General features: G+C 40.9%; 1 long non-coding RNA gene across 2 annotated transcripts in view; it reads left to right on the top strand.

Moving 5' to 3' along the window:
* Positions 1-18,845, top strand: part of LOC109917769 — a 142,881-nt gene that overhangs the window by 78,253 nt on the left and 45,783 nt on the right. The window contains exon 4 of one of the 2 annotated variants that reach the window (XR_007262611.1): positions 10,977-11,072. The exons of the other annotated variant lie outside the window; for it this stretch is intronic. This is a non-coding gene — a long non-coding RNA (uncharacterized LOC109917769). Of the gene's footprint in view, positions 1-10,976; positions 11,073-18,845 lie in introns of those variants that run through there. 2 annotated transcript variants of the gene reach the window in all.

The following is an 18,845-nucleotide window of genomic DNA, read 5'->3' as shown; positions in this document are numbered from 1 at the left end:
GGGAGGGGAAGGGGGTTCCCTGTTTATTTCAGAACGACCTTCCCCTCCCCCATTTCTGAAGAAGGGTCTCGGCCCGAAACGTCAGCCTTCCTGCTCCTCTGATGCTGCTTGGCCTGCTGTGTTCATCCAGCTCTACACCTTGTTATCTCAGATTCTGCAGCATCTGCAGTTCCTGCTATCTCTGGAGTATAAATAGTGCATTTTTCCTTTATTAATTGTGTCGTAAATTTTCTCTTGTACCAACAGTGGAAAAAATATTAAAAATCCAGGAAACAATATTTGGGAAAAGCTTCAGGAATTGAACATTGTGCTTGTCAAAGATTAGAAATCCTGAGGAGGATTGGGCATATCAGAAACACGAGGTAAATCTTGGTGAGATTGAAAAAATATCCTCTTCTGTCACTTTCCACATCCCCAAAAAGGAATTTGATATCAACTGTAACACAAGTACATAGGTGAAGCTCTTCCGGCACTAGGACTGAGAGCAGGCCCTAAAGTATAGATGTCAGAAGCAGTCTTTACAGCTCTGATGACAGAGAAAATTCGAAACCCCTTGGGCACAAATAACCTTGCTTACTTTATACATAGTGATTGCTCAATCTGGGTAGGCATGATGTGTTCAGCACTAATTTAGTGGCAGTCAATGAGCTATCATTATAAATGCTTCTAAATCTGCTGATGCTGCGCACAAATGGCCAATATTTTAGATTTGCAAGTGACTTGCAATGTGCTTGACACATCTTAAGCAATCCAAGTGATGCAAGGCTGGTGCAATATTCAATCCTCCAAAGTGAGCAGCCGATATTATTTGTTTGCATTCACAAAGGCAGAGGGCAGAACCTATTTCTTCTGAAAATGAGGCATTGCAATCTATATGACATTCATCATCAACACAATTGGCACCTCTTTCAATTCAGCATTCAGTATCTGGGGAATTCTGATCCTGTTTTACCTGAACGCTGTTTTGAAATAAGTCCTCCTTTTAGTTGATTTTATTTGTGAACAAAACGAAGCAAGAGAGGTAGAATTGTGCCTCTGGGAAGCTATTGATGAGCAAGGCGGTCGGATATGGCACACTTATATGTACAAAATGTTAAGGATGATTCATAATCAGAAAATGCTGGGAAGTATATGTACTTCGGTTGAATATTTGACTGCTAGTTTCTCACTTTTGCACGTTAAATTTAGCAATCATTAGAGGTGCTCATCCAAACCTGCTCCTTGCAACCCTAAGGGAAGTCCTAACTATTTGAAAAGGTGATGAAGTGTTCAAACTTGTTTTGGGCAACTTCAGTGCTTCAAAGATAATGGCAGCAAAGTTGGCCACCTTCCTATGTCGCTGCTGAGCAGAAACTGGAACAGTCAAGGCATTGTATCATTGCTGAATCAGTAACTCCTGATTTGTAATGCTGAAAGTCAAGGTTTTGGTGGTCTCTGGAGGGCGCAACCCAGTTTGTCCTGATGTAAGAGTGATATTGAAAGGAAGCGAGTTGCGAACACAATGAGAAATGAGACCTTCGGAGGAGGATTGGCTTCACGTTTTATGAAATTGATTTTCTATACCAGCCGATGTGCTGTAGAAATGCTTGCAATCAATAAAGCAGTGAAACTGTCAGTAGGCGTTCATGATAGAAATTTCGGGAAAAGACCTTGGAGTATGCTGGAAGGTTTGCCCTGATCTGCTCAACTTTGCTGAAAATTCACTAGACCTGATTTTTTTTTTTTGACGTGTTGAACGCAGAGGGAAGGTGAGGCTTAATTGATTCTTGAGATCTGTACCAGAAAATGCTGCAAGAAACAGAAACATTTTGCTTTCTAATTTTAGCCTGTTGGTTTGATGGCTGGGAAATGTACCTAGACCAGGATAAAGAGCAGTCAATCCCAGGTTCCAAAAATGTCACCGATTAGGTTCCAACAGGTTAGCAGGACGGCTTATAGTTATCTTGGCTGTAGACAAATAGCAGCAGATGCACCATGCTTAGAATTCCACTGCTTGTACACATTTTTATCAAGTTTGCAAGCACAAGTGTCTGTTTTTAACGGTTGCCAATAAATAGTTAGCCTGAAGTTTAGCTGCTGAGGTGGTGATTTCAAGTCAACTTTGTATTTGATAACGACCTGCATTCTAGATTCTGAGCAGGCTGTCTTCTGTGAGATCAATAATCTTACATGTGTCAGGCTTTGCAATGAATCATGATCTTCAGCTACAGTGTTCTGTTGCGTGATTGAGGAGTCAGGTCTCTCAAAACCTCAATAGTTTTGTTCACTGTGAATAGAAACTGCTCAGTTGCCGTTTGAATATTTGTGATATATTGCCGAAAGAAATGGAAATATTAATCGAGGTGTAAATAAACATTCATTTGTATTCCACACCATTTTGCATTCTCTTGAATGTAAGTGTAATTTTATTTTTAAAAGATCCTTTTTATCATGGAAGACTGATGTATCATTGCATCTGTGTGAAATTGTCCACATAATTCAGTGACATTTCTGGGATTTGAAAGATCTGTTTAAATGCAAGTTAGATTGTTATTTTGCACATTAGGCAAGCAGAGATTTAATGCACCATTTCATGAAGCGAAGATGATTTAACTTGGTGAAAGGAAAGAACGGAATTCAAGGTGAAGTTGGGAGGAACAAAGATTTCATTCTCAGTCTGTACTGAAGCAGTTTGTGTCCATATGTCGCAAAATCTGGACACGATTAAGGTTTTACCTGATGGATAGCAAATAACATTCATGTTACACAAGCGCGAGGCAATAACCATCTCCAACTCTTCCGTGTAACCATCATTCCACATTGCTCACTCAGATTACCATTGCTGAATCTTCCACTGGCAATATACTGCAGATTATAATTGATCAGGACTGGCCATTTAAATATTGCAGTTCAAAAGCATGTCAGAGATTCGGAATTCAGTAACACTCTCTTCCTGACCACCGTCTACAAGTCACAGTCAGGGGTGAACTGGAATACTCCAGCTTCAAAAACACATCTGTATTTTGACACCATACAGGATCAGGCAGCCTGCTTGATTAGCACCACACCACATTCAACATTCACTGTCTCCACCATCCATGCTCAGTTGCAACAATGTGTATGTTTTGCAGGATGCACTGCAGCAATTCACCAAGGATCCTTGGATAATACCTTCCAAAACTGTGGGTTTGAGTTCCTCCTCATGACTTCATAGCTAATGAAGATCCATTCATAACTTGGCCAGTTTGACTTGTGACTCAGTCCTTGCAATATAACTGGGGCAGTGTGATGATGCTGTGGCTCGGGGAAGGTTATTTTGTCTTTTTTGTTTGTTTTTGAAGAGATTTGTAAGGCAGAGGTGCTGAGCAGTCTGGGGTAATATAAACAGCTTTGGAGGCCTTCGGGTCTGTTTAACAGTCTGAATGGGTGTGGCCAGCTCTCTCAGATCCACATTTCTGGGATTTTTTTTTTGGTGAGTATCAGAAGCTATTGGGGTCTCAGAGTTGGAAGTTTCACTGTCTCCGGGCTGCTACACTTACTGAATTTTCTCTTGAGGTTTGGCCCTCCTGAATGAGAGAACTGCGTGTGAGAATCTGTCTGAATTTTCCTTTTTGCCAAGGCGCGTGTTTGTGGGATGTTACTACATTGGAATAGTTAATTCGTAATAGTTACTGTATTTATTATTTGGGTAGGTTTTCCAATAGAGTTAAGTTAATCTCAATTCCTCTTTCTTCAGTTGTATTTTAAACTACAGTTCTGCTTAACGTCAAGTAGTTTGACCAGTCACATTGCATCTGGAACAGGCACTTCACATTTGCCTTTAAAAATAAGAAAAAGTTAGGGTCTAGGATATCTTCGTAAAATACTTTGAAGGGGGATCTGGTCTGGTACATAAACGATTATTAAGAACTGGTCGGCAATGCTTTGTGGTGCCTGCTGAAGCTATAATTTCTGGTAACAGGCTAGCAGCCTGTTCCAGGGCAAAAAAGAACAGCTACATTTCTGAAGAAGGGTCCCGACCCAAATCGTCAGCTTTCCTGCTCCTGTGATGCTGCCTGGTATACTGTGTTCCTCCAGCTCCATCCTGTTATCTCTGACTCTGGCATTGGCAGTTCTTACTATCTCTACATAAAGCATGCCTTGTCTGGATCATATGTTGCTCCAAGTCTTTGTCTCTCAAGTCGTTCAAAAGATAGTGATAAGCCTCTTGACCCTCCTATTTCTGTACCCTTCTGCTTGTGGGAAAGTAGTTTCAAGTAGCTTCAATCTGAGAAATCTGGATGAATGATCAAGACAAAGTGGAAGATACAGCATTAAGAGTGAAAGCAAAAATGAGGTACATCTTGTGACGGTTGTGCTGACAACTTCAAATAAAGATGATGATTACCTTAACACTAATAAACCTTGCCAAAATGCTTTCCAGGAGTACTATGGTGTTAAATAAAATTTGATGCAGTGGCATGCATTAGGTCATGTAACCAAATACTTGGTCAACAACCTATGCTTGGAAGAAGACTGGTTTAGGAAGGATATTCTAAAGCTTTAGGCCCTTGACACTTGAAGACATAACCATCAATGTTGGATTGAAGGAGGTCAGGCTTGTATTTCTTCCATCACACTCATCCTGTACAGCTCCCGAGAACACTACTTTTCCCCCCTTTTCCCCTGGCCTTTTCCCCTCAACATTGTGTGTGATATTTTATGCTGTTATCCAGTGAACACTCTGGAATTCATTTCCTAAATGTTCCAACTCCCTATACTTCTGTAAGACCCTTCTGAAAGCTTAGCTCTGCAACCACGCCTCCAGCCAACATTCCCCGTTCCCCTCAACCGCTGTAGTACTTTTGTTTTGAATTCCATTTCTGTCTATTGCACAAGTGTCTTGAGGCATCTTCCTTTTGTAGAAGACTGTTGAATTGAATTGTTAAAGGTGTTGTACGAATGGGGGAAAAAGTTATTGCTGATGTTGAGGTATCGTAAATAAGCTGAGCATTGGAGGCTCACAGGGTTTTTAAATAGTCAAAATCACTACATATCTCCGTTTTATTAAAGAAAATTATTCCTGACCTTCCTTTTTCAGTACCAGCTTTCTCAGCCCTCTTCCATCTCTTTACGAGTATGGTTCTACGTGGTCATATATCCTTTCGAAGTGTCCATTATTCACTGCCCAGCTCCAAACATAAATGGAACTCTGCAGAATGCATAGCTGTGGGAGACTGAACCCAGCAAATGTCCTCCTTGACTAGCCTGCTACAAGTGTTCTCCCCACAGTAAGGGTTATTAGAAAGAAATCAAGTAGGGATGACTTCATTGGATTTTCCATTCTTGATGTGAGGGCATTCATGTCAAATGGTTGAATGCTATGACTACTACCAGCTACGTCACCTAATTTAGAAAATACCTGGGGCCTTGATAGTTATAAAATGCAGACTCTGCTACTTGACAAACTCAAGTGATTTGCTAAACTGAATTACTCCCTTACAACACACTGGATTGAAAAGCATAATCTTAGTGACCTTGCTGCGTTGCTGCCATGTGTCTAATGTGATGCTGCCGAAGCAGGATGGCAACAGATGTTGTCCTTTTCTGTTTCCTTCCATTGGGCAAAGCGTACAATCTGTAGGCATTATATCTGGAATTCACAAAGCCCGAAGCAGCCTGGTTTATCTTTGCTGTTTCTCTCATTGCTTGAGCTAATTTTAACTTGGCTCTAATGCTGTCTTATGTCTGAACAGGGAAAGAATTAGACTGCAAAAGTTAGTACGCCCAGTCTAGCAGTTAGTGCATTTTGAAGCAGCAGCAGGCCATTCTAATTGTGGAATCCTCTTGACTTCTCAAGCCGTTGAATTACCTGGCATCGCTCCATAGCCTTACTAACCTTACTAATGGAATGGAAAAAAGCTCTGGAAAATCTGCTGCATAATTCACAATGTTCACTATATTAGTTACCTGTGCTAACTCCCCAGAGCTATGATTTATTCACCAGATGTTGGCTCGACTGACGGAGCAGTGAGCTTCTCTTAACAGATGTTTCTAATATTGCAGGATGCTGTTGAGAATGTGGAGCTTGAAATGCATCTGTGGCTGTAAATTTGCAGTCACAAGCGAGAACGCAAGAGTAGTTGCCTGAATAAATACAAAATGCAGCAGATGCAAAGGTATGGTACACAAGTGGCTGTTTGCGGAAGTCTTGTCCACAGCTGGGAATACGTGGCAAAGCTTTCACATTTGTGTTCACCTTTGCTAAATGAAACTGGAGGAATGTATTTATTTTTAAACCACATGGTTTTCAGAATACTGGAATTAGCCTCACTGGCAACATTTCAGAGTTTATGCCATGACCAGCTGTGTATTATGATGGCTGGCAATTTTGATGCTGTGTTTACACGTCCTCTTAAACAATTGCATCCTAGTATGATAAGTCAACAACAAAATTAGATTGAGTAATGATTATGATGTGACCAAAATACACTCAATTTGTTACATTGAAGGATAGGTGGAAGCCTATCCATTAAACTGCTGTGCATTACTGTTTAACCTATTTGTACAGTTGTGAAAAGAATTGCCTCCATTTAACCTTGTAACCAGCCAATTATCATGTTGACCTGCAAATTGAACAGTGCAAAATCTGTGCTGAATTTAATACAAGCTGAATCTAACACTTAGCATGTAGAAATGTTCCTGATTATAAAGATGTACTGAAGAGATGAGCTTCAAATATCTCTTGTAATAAGGCAGTGGTTCATTGCTTTCCAATTTTCACCTTTCCTCTCTAGAGGCACATGATCATTTAATTGCATCCCAGCGGCATTTTGCATGTGTCGAGCACCTATTAATGTAGAAATATGGCCCAAGCTGCTTTATCGGGACGGTTACTGAAGATGGTTTGATATCAAATGACATGAGCTGGTAAGGTGGTCTCCACTCAAAGCTAGATTTGAGGCTGCACCTTAAAGCAGGGGAGAGAGATTTAGGGAGGGAATTCCAGACCCTATGGCCTGGGCAGACCAAGACCTGGTCATCAGTGGTGCAGCACTTAAAGTCAAAGATGCTGAAGGCTGGAGTTAGAGTACAGAGATTTTGGAAGTTTCAGGACTGGAGGAGATTGCAGAGTTGGTAGTTATGAATGTTGACAGCACTTGTGTGTGGGCGGAGACAGTCAATGTTGATGGCCCATTAGCAAACAAAGGTCTTGTTCCCCATCCCTGCTCTCCCCTAATGTTCATGGAATTGTATTTTCCATTGAGTCATCAATTTCCTGGTCTAAAACTCATCGATTGGCTATTTTCAGTTTGCAATGCCTCTACCGCTAACTGGACTGATATCTGGTGACAGAATAGAGATCAGTGAAGTGACACGAAACTTTCCTGGCCTTTGGTTCGGTGTTTCTTACCTACATCTGGAAGTTACTGAGTCTGAAATCACTGTTTCCATAACATAAGCTGGTATCTTATCATTTTTATTCCTATCAACCAAATTTGGTAGTTTGAGTTAGCAAATTCGGTCAAGAGGTGTAAAAACAATAAGTACGTTTTTAAAAGAGAACTTTTCGATGCAATGACTTCAGAATGGTGATGTTAGCAATTTTGCATTGATTAAATTGAGTTTTACCCATAAGGATCCACAAATCGTACCCTCTAACCAACCAGTGTATTTTTCTTTTTGACCATCATTACTGGTATTGGCCATGTTGGCTGAGATGGTCATGGGACCTCACTGTTCTTGAGGCAGATGGCCAAGTTGCCTCCTTTAGAGCTTCGTTAAAGGTGTTGAAAGGATTGATATTCTAGTTAGCTTCCAGTTTGGTGACACCATTGGCGCAGAGTGTGATACAACTATGTTGACACGTTGTGGTTGGATACATTGGCATAATATGCAAAATAAATGTCACTGACTTCGATTTATATGCTTTATGGAATAAACGGTCTTTTCCTTGTGTGTGAATTCACCATGTAGGCAAAAAAAGCTCAATTCTTTATTTATTAACCAGCATAACTGTTCAGTTGCTCAGGAAAGGGAAGGCAAGGCAAGGTATGTGTGTAAAAAAAAAAAAATAAATAAATAAATGCAGATGAATGTTAATTATGTTGTCAAATAGACCTAAGTGCAGGGCATTATTACTTAATGATTTAGAGCACATATAAAGAGAGCCTGTGGGACACTGGTAGGGAGGAGACCTAGATATGCAATGCTGTATGCTGTAAAATCGACCAATTGGACAAATCCATTGGCTGATAACTTCATACATCACTGTCCATCTTGGATCTGCTTAACAGTAAAAATGCTGAATGGAATGAACAACTCAAAGATATTATTTTGACTGTTTACCTTTTGTACACATGCGGGGGCCGGGTCTGACAAATTTTTGTCTGGCCGCAGCATTACTTTTCAGGGTGTTTTAGAAGGACGGAAACAAACTACAGAATTTTGAGGTATATGTCAAAGACTTGACGAGTTGCTGAGCCAAGAGAATGGACTGATTAATATTTACATGCTGGGATGTATTGCTTTGAGCCAGATGTTTTGAAAAGTGGCGTATTCTCTTTACTCCACTTCTTAGGAGAGATGAAAATATGTTTCTGGAGAGGATAAATTGGATTTTGTAGCAGCTTGTTGTTCTCACGACACACAAAGATGAGATTTCTCTTTGAGTTGACATGGGTTTGATAATGTTAAACAAAGTAGTGATGGGTATCTTGTCCTTAAATTCCATTCATATTATCACTAATTATCTCTGGAAGAAGGAGTTCAATTTTTTTTTTAAAAAAATAAGCAAGGCAGCATCACGTCAGGATGAAATCCAGTTTATGCTGAAACAGCTCTTTTGTTGAAAATTCATCTTGCAAACCGTTTTCAGGAGCACTGTCAAACCCAAAAAAGGTATTTTCTTTTTCTATTTGGAGTTGATGGTTTAGCAGTGTCGTTTATAGGGTCACAGAGCTGCTGCTCATGTGAATACAAACTGGTGATTTATTTGCTGGACAACCTCTCTACTTCCTCAATGATATTTGGTCTCAATTTGCTGTTTTTTTTTTAACGTTCCTTCTTTCCTTGAGTTTACTGTGTAGATGACACCGTTGTTACTGTGCTAACAAAAATATATTGGTCAACATTTCATGCCTCAAAACTGTGGGCTCCTATAAATTTGACAAAATGTAAATTTTGTCATATTTTAAAAAGGAGAAAAACTTGGATAGTGCAGCATATCCCTACTGGAGTGTTCGCCTTGAATTTTGCACTTAACGCATGAAGTGGGGCCTGAACCTGGAGTATGTGGCTCAGGTGTGAGAGAGCTATTTCTGGCCCAGTACTGATGAGGTTTCATCCTCAAACAATTCTGCTTTCATGTAATTACTCAAACTTATTTTGTTTCTTAGTTGACCTATTCTGATGAATTCCATGTATTGTTAAAGTACTTTCAAAACATTGAACACCACCGGATCCTTTGTTCATTGGTGCTGTATCTGTTTTCAACTATGTAATTCAAAGTTAATTTTTCTCACCAACTGTAAAACAAATCTTTGGAGAAATTCTAGCGTGAAGATAATGCAGATCTTTTGGAGAGGGTTCACTCATCATCCAATGATGACTCGTCAACCTGGAGGAAAATGAGGATTCAGAAAAGTCCCAGGAGCCCATACACTTCAATGGGAACCTATAAATAGTGCAAAGTTAGCTTTCTCCCAGGGCAAAACTTTGATAGACTCCTTCAGTGATAAAAATGCAGGTCATTGTGGCTATCACAAATATGTCAGCCTGCAAGTTTTAGTTAGGTTAGCAGCAAGCATGAGTTTTTCATGACTGAACCTGACAATGTAATGCTGTATGTGCCATTCATTCCTTTTCAAAACTTGTAAAATCCAGTGAAACATCATAACCCTGCTGGAATCCAAAGCTAGTCATTCACACTTGCAATGATACATTGCTCCTTTCCTTTGAATCAGTTTTCATATTGCTAAGCTAATTGTGAGCTCAAAGCACTAACAGGCCTCAAATAAATCTCAATCATCATAATTTCTGCCAGTAAGCTCCTCGGATCAATTGCCCTACGTTTGGAATGTATGATGGACTCCTAACCAAAATCATGATTGCAAGCAGAAGTTTAGACAAGGGAGCTGATTGACTGAACTGAATTATCCCTCCATTATGATCTCCCAGCAACCATGGAATTGTAATGGGTGAAAGAGGGAACTGATGATGATCTAGACTGAACTCCAAGCCCTATCTACCTAGGGCACACTGATATTGTTTGATGCCTGCTTTTAATCACAGATCTCAGTAGTCTCCTTCCATGTTCTTTTCTTGATTGCTGTTTTGCTGTTCTAAAAAGTTGAATGAGAAACAAGGTTATAAAAACTTGATGGAAAACTTTTGCTCATTCAGAGATGTAATATAGTAAGAAAGATAGTATGTTATTTGGACAGTATTCAGGAACAGAAATGACTCACTCCTGCTGCTTGTCCACCCACTGGTGTATCCAGTAATAATACTGTCAACTCTCAAATCATTGCACTAATTCTTCCTGAGCTAATAATTCAGAGTTGACCTAATTTATTGATTTTACTTGAAATGACAAATGCTCGTCCAGTGTAAAAAGCTGTCCAGTTCTCCATTTTGTCACTCTGGACTGAAACAAGGGAAAACATTGAAATGAGGTTATAATCTGTTTTCCCTGAATGTAATTGTCACTGGGATTTTACCCTGGCTTCTGCCACTTCTATGAAAAGGCTTCCTGAGTCAGCGTTCTAAATATACCCATAAGTTCAAACTTTGTTCATGGATATGACCATGGGTGCGGTGGTTACTTACCAATGACTTAAGTGATCTGCTAACCTGTCCTCTTTCAACAAAGGAAGAGAAAGTATTATTCAGTTACCGCTAGAACAGAAACAGTTTCACGTCTCTGATATAAATTGTTGTGATCATTTGAAATTTAGCGCTCTTGCATCAGTCCTGTAAGCTGGAAAACTTCAGAAAGATATCTATCTTTTCAACAGTATTCAAGTCCTGTATTGCCAAGTACCTGTCACCAATCCTGTTGATCGATGATGTCTTCTGGAAAGTACTGGAAAATTCTGGGATTGGATTGCAGGCAAGTTTGAATTTCGTTATGGGGATCCACTCTCTGCTTTAGCTCACATAAAGAATATGAGTGAGATACTGGAGGGCACTTCCACATGCAGAGTGGTAACCAATGTAAATTACCAGCCCAGACAGGCAGAAAAGGACAAAATATAGGTGGCAGATTAATCCCACCCTCCTTTGCCTCCTCACTCTAAGCATACCTTGAACAGTAATGAAGTTAAAGTGACAATTATCTCAAATTTTATGCACTGTTCGTCGATGACATTTCAAATGTGCTTCATGCAGTCTGTTGATATTCAGTTTCTTGCTGTTTTCATTACTAGGGACAAATAGATGCTGTTGCTGTACAGCTGTGAAGCAAGCACAACAGGAAACGGTTAACAGAGCGAATGCAAGTGCTGAGTTGAGAAATTGAATGTCAACTTTAATTTGGTATAATAACAGCTCTGTACAGTTTGGTTGAATTGATGTAAATGGATTTTATAAATTGCTATTAGCCTTTGACTGGCAAACATTTCTGCAAGTAAAAACTTTGCTTGAATCTCAAGTATCTGTGTATCGTTTTAATGCTTTGAGAATTTATGAAACTAAGCATGTTCACTGACAATCCATTTCGGAGTTAGGCTGTGGCAGATGTCAGAGAAGTGCATCTTTGCTTAAACCACCTTTTAGGGAGCTCTTGACTGTTGCAATGACAACAGTTACTTTTATGTCTCCGCTTTGATGAGGCCTGAGAACAGTTTAGCATCCGTGCTCATTACCACACAAGGGCAAAGTAGCAAATGTGCAGTTCTGTTTTCCAAATGACACAATAAATAAAAATGTTAATAATTCACCAAAAGATTTGTTCGGCTAATGGATATTGGCGATGTTTTGGCAAAGTCCATCACCTTCAAATTGTCAGACGACTTGTCTGACATCTGCTTTGAGATGAACAGAAGTTTTCTCCAATGAAATATTCAGAAGCCTGAAGCCGTTGTTTTCGGCCCTGAGCACAATCTCTGTTCTTCAGCTGCTGACTCCACCCCTCACCGTGATTACTGTTTAAGGCTGAACCAGACTGTTCTCCCCTTGCTGGCAAATTGGGCTGCTAGTGGCCTAACTTGCACCAGGTGCCATTCTCATCATCCACTCTACTCACCCAACCTGCACTGGCTCATGGTTAAGCAATGCCTTATTTTTAAAATGCTCATCCTTGTTTTCCATTGCTTCTTTCCTGGCCTGTGCTACATCCTCCAGGCCCACCGCCCCTGGAGTGCCAAGTTTTGGCACTCCTGCAGCTCCAGCCTCTTGAATATTCCTGACTGAAATTGTTCCACGATTAAGCAGGGCCTTTGATGCTGGAATTCCCTCCCTAAACCCCTCTGCCTCTCTCTACCTACCTCTCTTCCTTTTAAGATATTCCTTAGAACGTACTGGTTTGATCAAACTTTTTTGACAACCTGAAACAATATATCGTCAAGTGGCTCAGTGGCAAATATTAGTTGATAAATCTTGTGACACACTGTGAGGTGTGTTCTATTGTAAGAGCAGTCTCACGAGAGATGGTTGTCATTTTTGAGTACTATGTAAGTACAAGCTACTTCTCTTAATCACATAAATTTCCTTCTCTTGAACCATTTACAAGACTGGGAATTCGTGTCACAACAGTTCCTTGGATTTGCTCAGTCTGCAGGAGATTTTCACAGCAGCTGTTGAATGACTGACCAATACCACTTTATTCACAATGTCTGAAGAAGAAATCATTCACTGGTCATATAAAAGTAGATGATCCACTGCAGGTTCTAGCAATCTCTATATTGTTGGGCCTGAGTTGACAACATTGCACATAATATGAGATAAGCCACTGCTTTCTCCAGCACAGATTGTTACTGTACACTGCCTTGAACAAAGTGTTTGCAAAGGGCAATTAGGTCATCGTTAACTGGCAGAGTCAGCGTTTGAGAAATTCTACGTGCATTGAAGTGTCAACAAAATTCAGTAGACACTTGCAGATCTACTTTGCAAACCTCGAGACTTGATGTACAGCAGGCAAAACTATGGCTGTTTGACTTGCTGCTAATATTTGGGGGCCTTTTTAGTGTGCAATGTGGAATAGCCCGATTGAATACTTCAAGTAGTACAGTTTGCACCTTAGTCTTAGGAAACCATCTTAAGATTGCAGAATCTTAGAATGAGATTTTATTTTCTATCAAATTTTTCAGCGTTGACTTGTAAAGGACCGTGTACCAAACATTACAATGAAGCAATGAATCTTTTACTTCAGAGATTTATTCATACGACTGTTTTGATTTTGGGGCAATGACATGAAATGTTTGCTTGAGTAACTTGCATTGCTTGAAGATGCACTTCACTGTTTGTCATGAAGCTTTGAATTTCTCCCCTAATCTGTTTTAAAGTCCTTGTGATTACAGCTCCACTACAGTTGACTGATTTTTAATTGTGCTCAAACAATTTTTCTTAATTACCTTCATTTTCAAACGGCAGCCTGTTATTTTAATTGGATCGCTATTGACTTCATTGTGTGGCCCCAAAGCAGAGAGCTTTCGAGATCCAGTGTGTAGCTCAAAAATATTTGGAGATAGAATAGCATTTCTGCAAGAAATTCCAGTGCTTTGCTTCCTCCTGTGTCTCATTTGTTATTCCCTGTTCCTTAACAACATTGGTTTCTCTGCTTAGATCGACATGGTAATTTCTATTTTAGCTCGTTGTTCCCATTGATTACTGCTAACTCCTTTCTTCAGGATTTACTTAGGTTATGATGGTAGTTCGGGGGTGCTATAGGAAGGTGCAGCATTCCTGTCAAACTTGGTAGATGCAGTTTATCCTCGACATAGCCTCTCCATCTGAAAACCTGCAGTTGAAGTCAGTGAGGGAAGATCATGTAGAGTAATAGTAACAGGATGGCAAAGCCACAAGGCTGAGGAAATGCAAAGTGAATTGATCTATGAAGACAAAAAAGGACAGTGATAAAACAACGTAGGATAGTAAAGAAACAGGAATAGTGAGGGCAAAGGAACTGTAGACAGATGAAGGGCAGGAAAATGATCCCAAACACACAGCTGATTACATTTTTGTTTGGTTAACAGGCATCTGGGTGTTGGAGAATCAAAATGTCTCTGAGCATTTAGCATTGTCACCCTCTTCCAGTGCCAGTCTGTTGTGCTTTGTGAGCCAGGCTCCATAGAAGACCAGTCAGTGCTCCAGCTGGAAGCAAGCCGAGAGGCCACCTTCAGAAATGAAATGACGCTTCTGAGGAAAGATCACCTGACATAATGTTAACTCTGATTTCTGCCCACAAATGCTGCCAGACCCTGCTGAGCTTTTCCAGCAATTTCTGTTTTTGTTTCTCCAGTGCTGGAAGATGAGCTTTGATTTTTATTTGCTCAAGTTGTATACATAGGTTCATAACGGCACAGAAAAAGCCCATTCCACACGATAAGTCCATTGTCAGTTGTCCAGACACATGGAGAAATCCAGTTAGAGATAGTAGGAACTGCAGATGCTGGAGAATCCAAGACAACAAGGTGCAGAGCTGGATGAACGCAGCAGGCCAAGCAGCATCATAGGAGCAGAAAGGCTGACATTTCGGGCCTAGACCCTTCAGCAGAAATGCTCCTATGATGCTGCTTGGCCTGCTGTGTTTATCCAGCTCTGCACCTTGTTGTCTGAGAAATCCAGTTAGTGTCATTACCATGGTCCAGCGTTGTAACGCTGCAACTTATCAACCTCAAGTACGCATCCAAATTCCACTTGCAGTAATCGACTCTTCACTCCCACTCTCCAATCGGCAACCCTTTGCTGCAGAAAATACTCCCCCTATCATTCTCTTTTCCTCCTCCTCCTCCTCCACCACCTTCTCGCGTGCGCTCGCTGTCTCGCTCGCGCTCGCTGTCGCGCGCACGCTCTCTCTTGCCTCCCTTGACCTCAGGATTTTCAGTCAACTTCTTTTGTCGCACCTCTTCAAATGAAACTTAAGTTATGTCTATCAGGATGAATGGTTGGCTGAATTCATCTCCTCAGTAAGCTGAGCCCTGTAATGGAATAAGTGCCCTGCTAGAATTGCTGTTCCCACCCCCTGCCTCCCTCCCTATGACAGTGAGGTGAATGTAAACCCTCAGTTACGGTCCAGGCAGTTCCCCATTTCTAGTCTAATGAAGCCCAAGCATTTTACTTATTACACAATGCATGCCTGATGTTCCTCACACTGCAAGATCACCCCTTCTCCCTCATCTTATTCTTTGCTTTATAGACTGTGGGGCATTTTTTTCTGCAAGTGGATTTTTCGTCAATATAAACCTTGTTTGTTTGTGCTGGAAAAGTGCATTGATTAACTGAGCTGAGACATTGAGATGATATTGTCATTTAGATGTTTCTGTTTATCACCGTCATCTGAGCTTTTGGATGAGATTACCATCCTTGGCTGTTTCCTAGATGTTGATGACTGTGCACTGTGTTGCTCATCTTTGAGGACGTTGTCACATGCAGAGGCTGTTTTGTAATGCAATCTTAAACGACCTTTATTGACTGATAATCCGTAGTCAATCACTGTGTAGTCATGTCAGGTATAGAGAATCAGCCACTTTCATTTATGCCTGTTGGATGTGACTGAAGTACCACTTTCAGGATAGAATACACACAGGCTTAAATGCACACTACACTGCCAAAAAAAAAACGTTTTTGTCAGCAGACTGCAATTGAATACAGAGTGATCAAGTTTCTACCATACAATTGAGTAACAAATTGAGAAATATGTGTTTTGGTGCCAGGTAACGTAGGATATACCTCCTCCTAATGGCTGACTGATGAACTCAAACAGCATGTACCCTCGATTGTTCTAATTAGGCTGAGTCCAGATCATAAACCGCCAGCCAGCTCTTGCACAAACCAGAACACGTTGTCTACTGTCGTGGTTGGGTAGGACTTGTTCAACAACTCGATGTATACTAATTTCTACACTAATAACCAATTGGAAATAATTGATCAAACTCCTAATATAGCCATTTGACCTTGCGAGAAGCAGTGTATGTGGGGATCAGTTCTCTGCAAACAAAATAACAATGTTCAAGCCTTGACTGTTTCGAAAGGCAGCTGGGGGAAGCTATAATTTCCCATTACTTCCTCCATGACAACAATCTCAACCAATCAGTATCAATTTGCCAACTAGTTAGCAACCTCTCTTCTCTTTATTCCCCCCCACTCCCAATAGAAATATTAGTCTTGTACCTGTCCCGATGTGTGCAAGATGGAGAGCTTGGACAGTATGGCTCCTCAGCAATATTCAAGTGCTGCTTCTGATGTACTACTGGGTTTGACCACAGCTTCCTTCGAATTGTTTAACCCATCAAATGCGCGTCAACCAGCGAAATGAAAATCTCAAGCCCTTAGAACTTCACCTTTCCCCAAGAGATCTGTGGTGTTGGGAACAACATTCCTGCAATTAAATTTTCATCATTAGCTTGTATATCCAAAAGGAATGAATCTTGGATTAAATTCGCATGCTACTCTTTCCATCTTGTTGAGCCCCCAACCCCAATCTTAACGTACGACACGGTCGCTCAGTGGTTAGCACTGCTGCCTCAACAGCACCAGGGATCCGAGTTCTATTCCACTCTCTGGTGACAGTGTGGAGTTTGCACGTTCTCCCCTTGTCTGTGTGGGTTTCCTCCCACAGTCCAAAGATGTGCAGATTAGGTGATTGGGCCATGCTAAATTGCCCATAGTGTTCAGGGATGTGCAGGCTAGGTGGGTTAGCCATGGGAAATGCAGGGACAGGGTTGGGCATTGGCTCTAAGTGGGATGCTCTTTGGAGGGTCAGTGTGGGCTGAATGGCCTGCTTCCATACTGTGTAGGGATTCTGTGATCTCGAGCCAGTAGTACCGCAATAGACCATTCAACTTTACTGATCTATACCAGTGTTCATGTAATATTTCTGTCACTCAAAATGAGATCTGTGACCCGTTGAACTGTATACGCATTTTTAGAGAGTAATGGAAAATTAACACCGATTGTTCCTAGTAAGATTTGGAACTTTGGACCTTTGTCCTGGGCTTAAATGTGAAAGCCAAGTCTTGAAATCGAGATTTTGATTTCCTTCGTCAATGATTTTTTCCCTCGCTGCTGACCAAAACTGGCTTCTCTGACTGGATTAAATAGATTCCTCAATTGTTGCATGCTTGTCTCTTCGCATGGCAAATTGCCACCGAAAGCATTAGGATATTATGCATCATTTAAAGCCGAGGGAGTAGAGAGAGGGTTTGCTGCAGCCTTCTTTCAATAACTGTGCTGCTGGAACAAATGTGAGTGGAAGATTTGAAGAGAAAAATTCAAGACCCAACATTGTATTGCACCCCAATCAACCATAATCTAGAATATCGACAAAGAAAATCTCTTTGAAGAATGAAACAGAATTTGATGGATCCTGAGGGGTAGAACTGGAACACATCAAAAGGGAAACTACAGAGTACAAGGTATGTATTCATGGAGATATGAATAAAGCACAAATAGTGGCAGAAAAGCATAAACTAACTGCAGACAAATTGGAAATAAAATGGTGAAAAACTACCTGTAAGGGAGGGAAAGTCATCAAATAATAGTCAAAGGCAATGGAAAAAAAGTAGGTCTGTCATGTTACCCTATCCAACGTTGTCAGAGAGGGATGATTTGTAACATACAGGAGACACGAAGACCAGCGTACGAGTTTGTAAAGCAACAATTTGCTCGGATTTCTGAATCAGTGTCTTTGATTCAGCCTGTTGGTATCGACTTCAATACTGGGTTTGTCCAATAATGCAGATACTGTGTGATCTCTCCACGGGGGAAGACTTTCTGCTGCATTATACGCAGTGAGTTTGTAACTATGTTAATCAGTGTGTTTTATGATTATGCTGCAAAAAGGGTACAGAAGATATACCCATCTCCTGACCTGTTTGCTGAACATGGAGCCTTTTATCCCAGCAGAACTTAAGGCTAAATTATCCACCGATCAGTCCTTTCAGATTTGTCTGGTGCTGTCATGCTATTTGTTTTTAGAAGTTGAAAAACCCCACTGAGACCAATTTTTTTTATCCGACAGCCTCACTTTACGATGACCTCTAATTGCAAACAGTGGCATTTGGCTTCAACTGCGGAACAACAGAAATCTATAAATACCAGACTTCTGTTGTGGAGAGTGAGACCAATGGTTGGAGCAAACCTCACACCAGTATTAGCCTGAAGGAATTTCTGCTGTTTTAATTACCCGTGTCAGACTTGCTAAGGTACACCACAGGTCAGTGGTATCTCCATTGAGTACAACCATCCTCTAGTCTACCCCCACCACCAAGTTGACCTGCAATGTGACTTCTGAAGCAAGCTGCCTAAAACAATGTCAGTACTTCATGATCGATTTGGTGCCAGTCAGCACCGTGAGAGATTGGCTGCTTGTGGAATGCAGATTAGGGAATCACATAAATTTTGAAGTATGGAAGTGCTAATTGGGATTAGGTTTACATTAAAAATTTGGGATACCATCTAAGCTTAAATAGAGAATTGCCCTAATGGTGAGTGTTGGCAATACAATGGCATTGTGCCAGTCCTCAAATTGGGAAAGGCCAGCAGGCATGGAAATCCATAGCCCACCCACCATTTTCAGACGACTGGTTAACGAGCTACCGAGTTTATTAACAGCCCGACTGCCTCAAATGTTTCAGAGATAGCAGGAACTGCAGATGCTGGAGAATCTGAGATGACAAGGTGTAGAGCTGGATGAACACAGCAGGCCAAGCAGCATCAGAGGAGCA

The sequence above is a fragment of the Rhincodon typus genome, chromosome 8 (genome assembly GCF_021869965.1).
Source record: "Rhincodon typus isolate 14 chromosome 8, sRhiTyp1.1, whole genome shotgun sequence".
NCBI classification, from domain to species: Eukaryota; Metazoa; Chordata; class Chondrichthyes; order Orectolobiformes; family Rhincodontidae; genus Rhincodon; species Rhincodon typus.
This window is presented reverse-complemented; position numbering and strand designations above follow the sequence as displayed.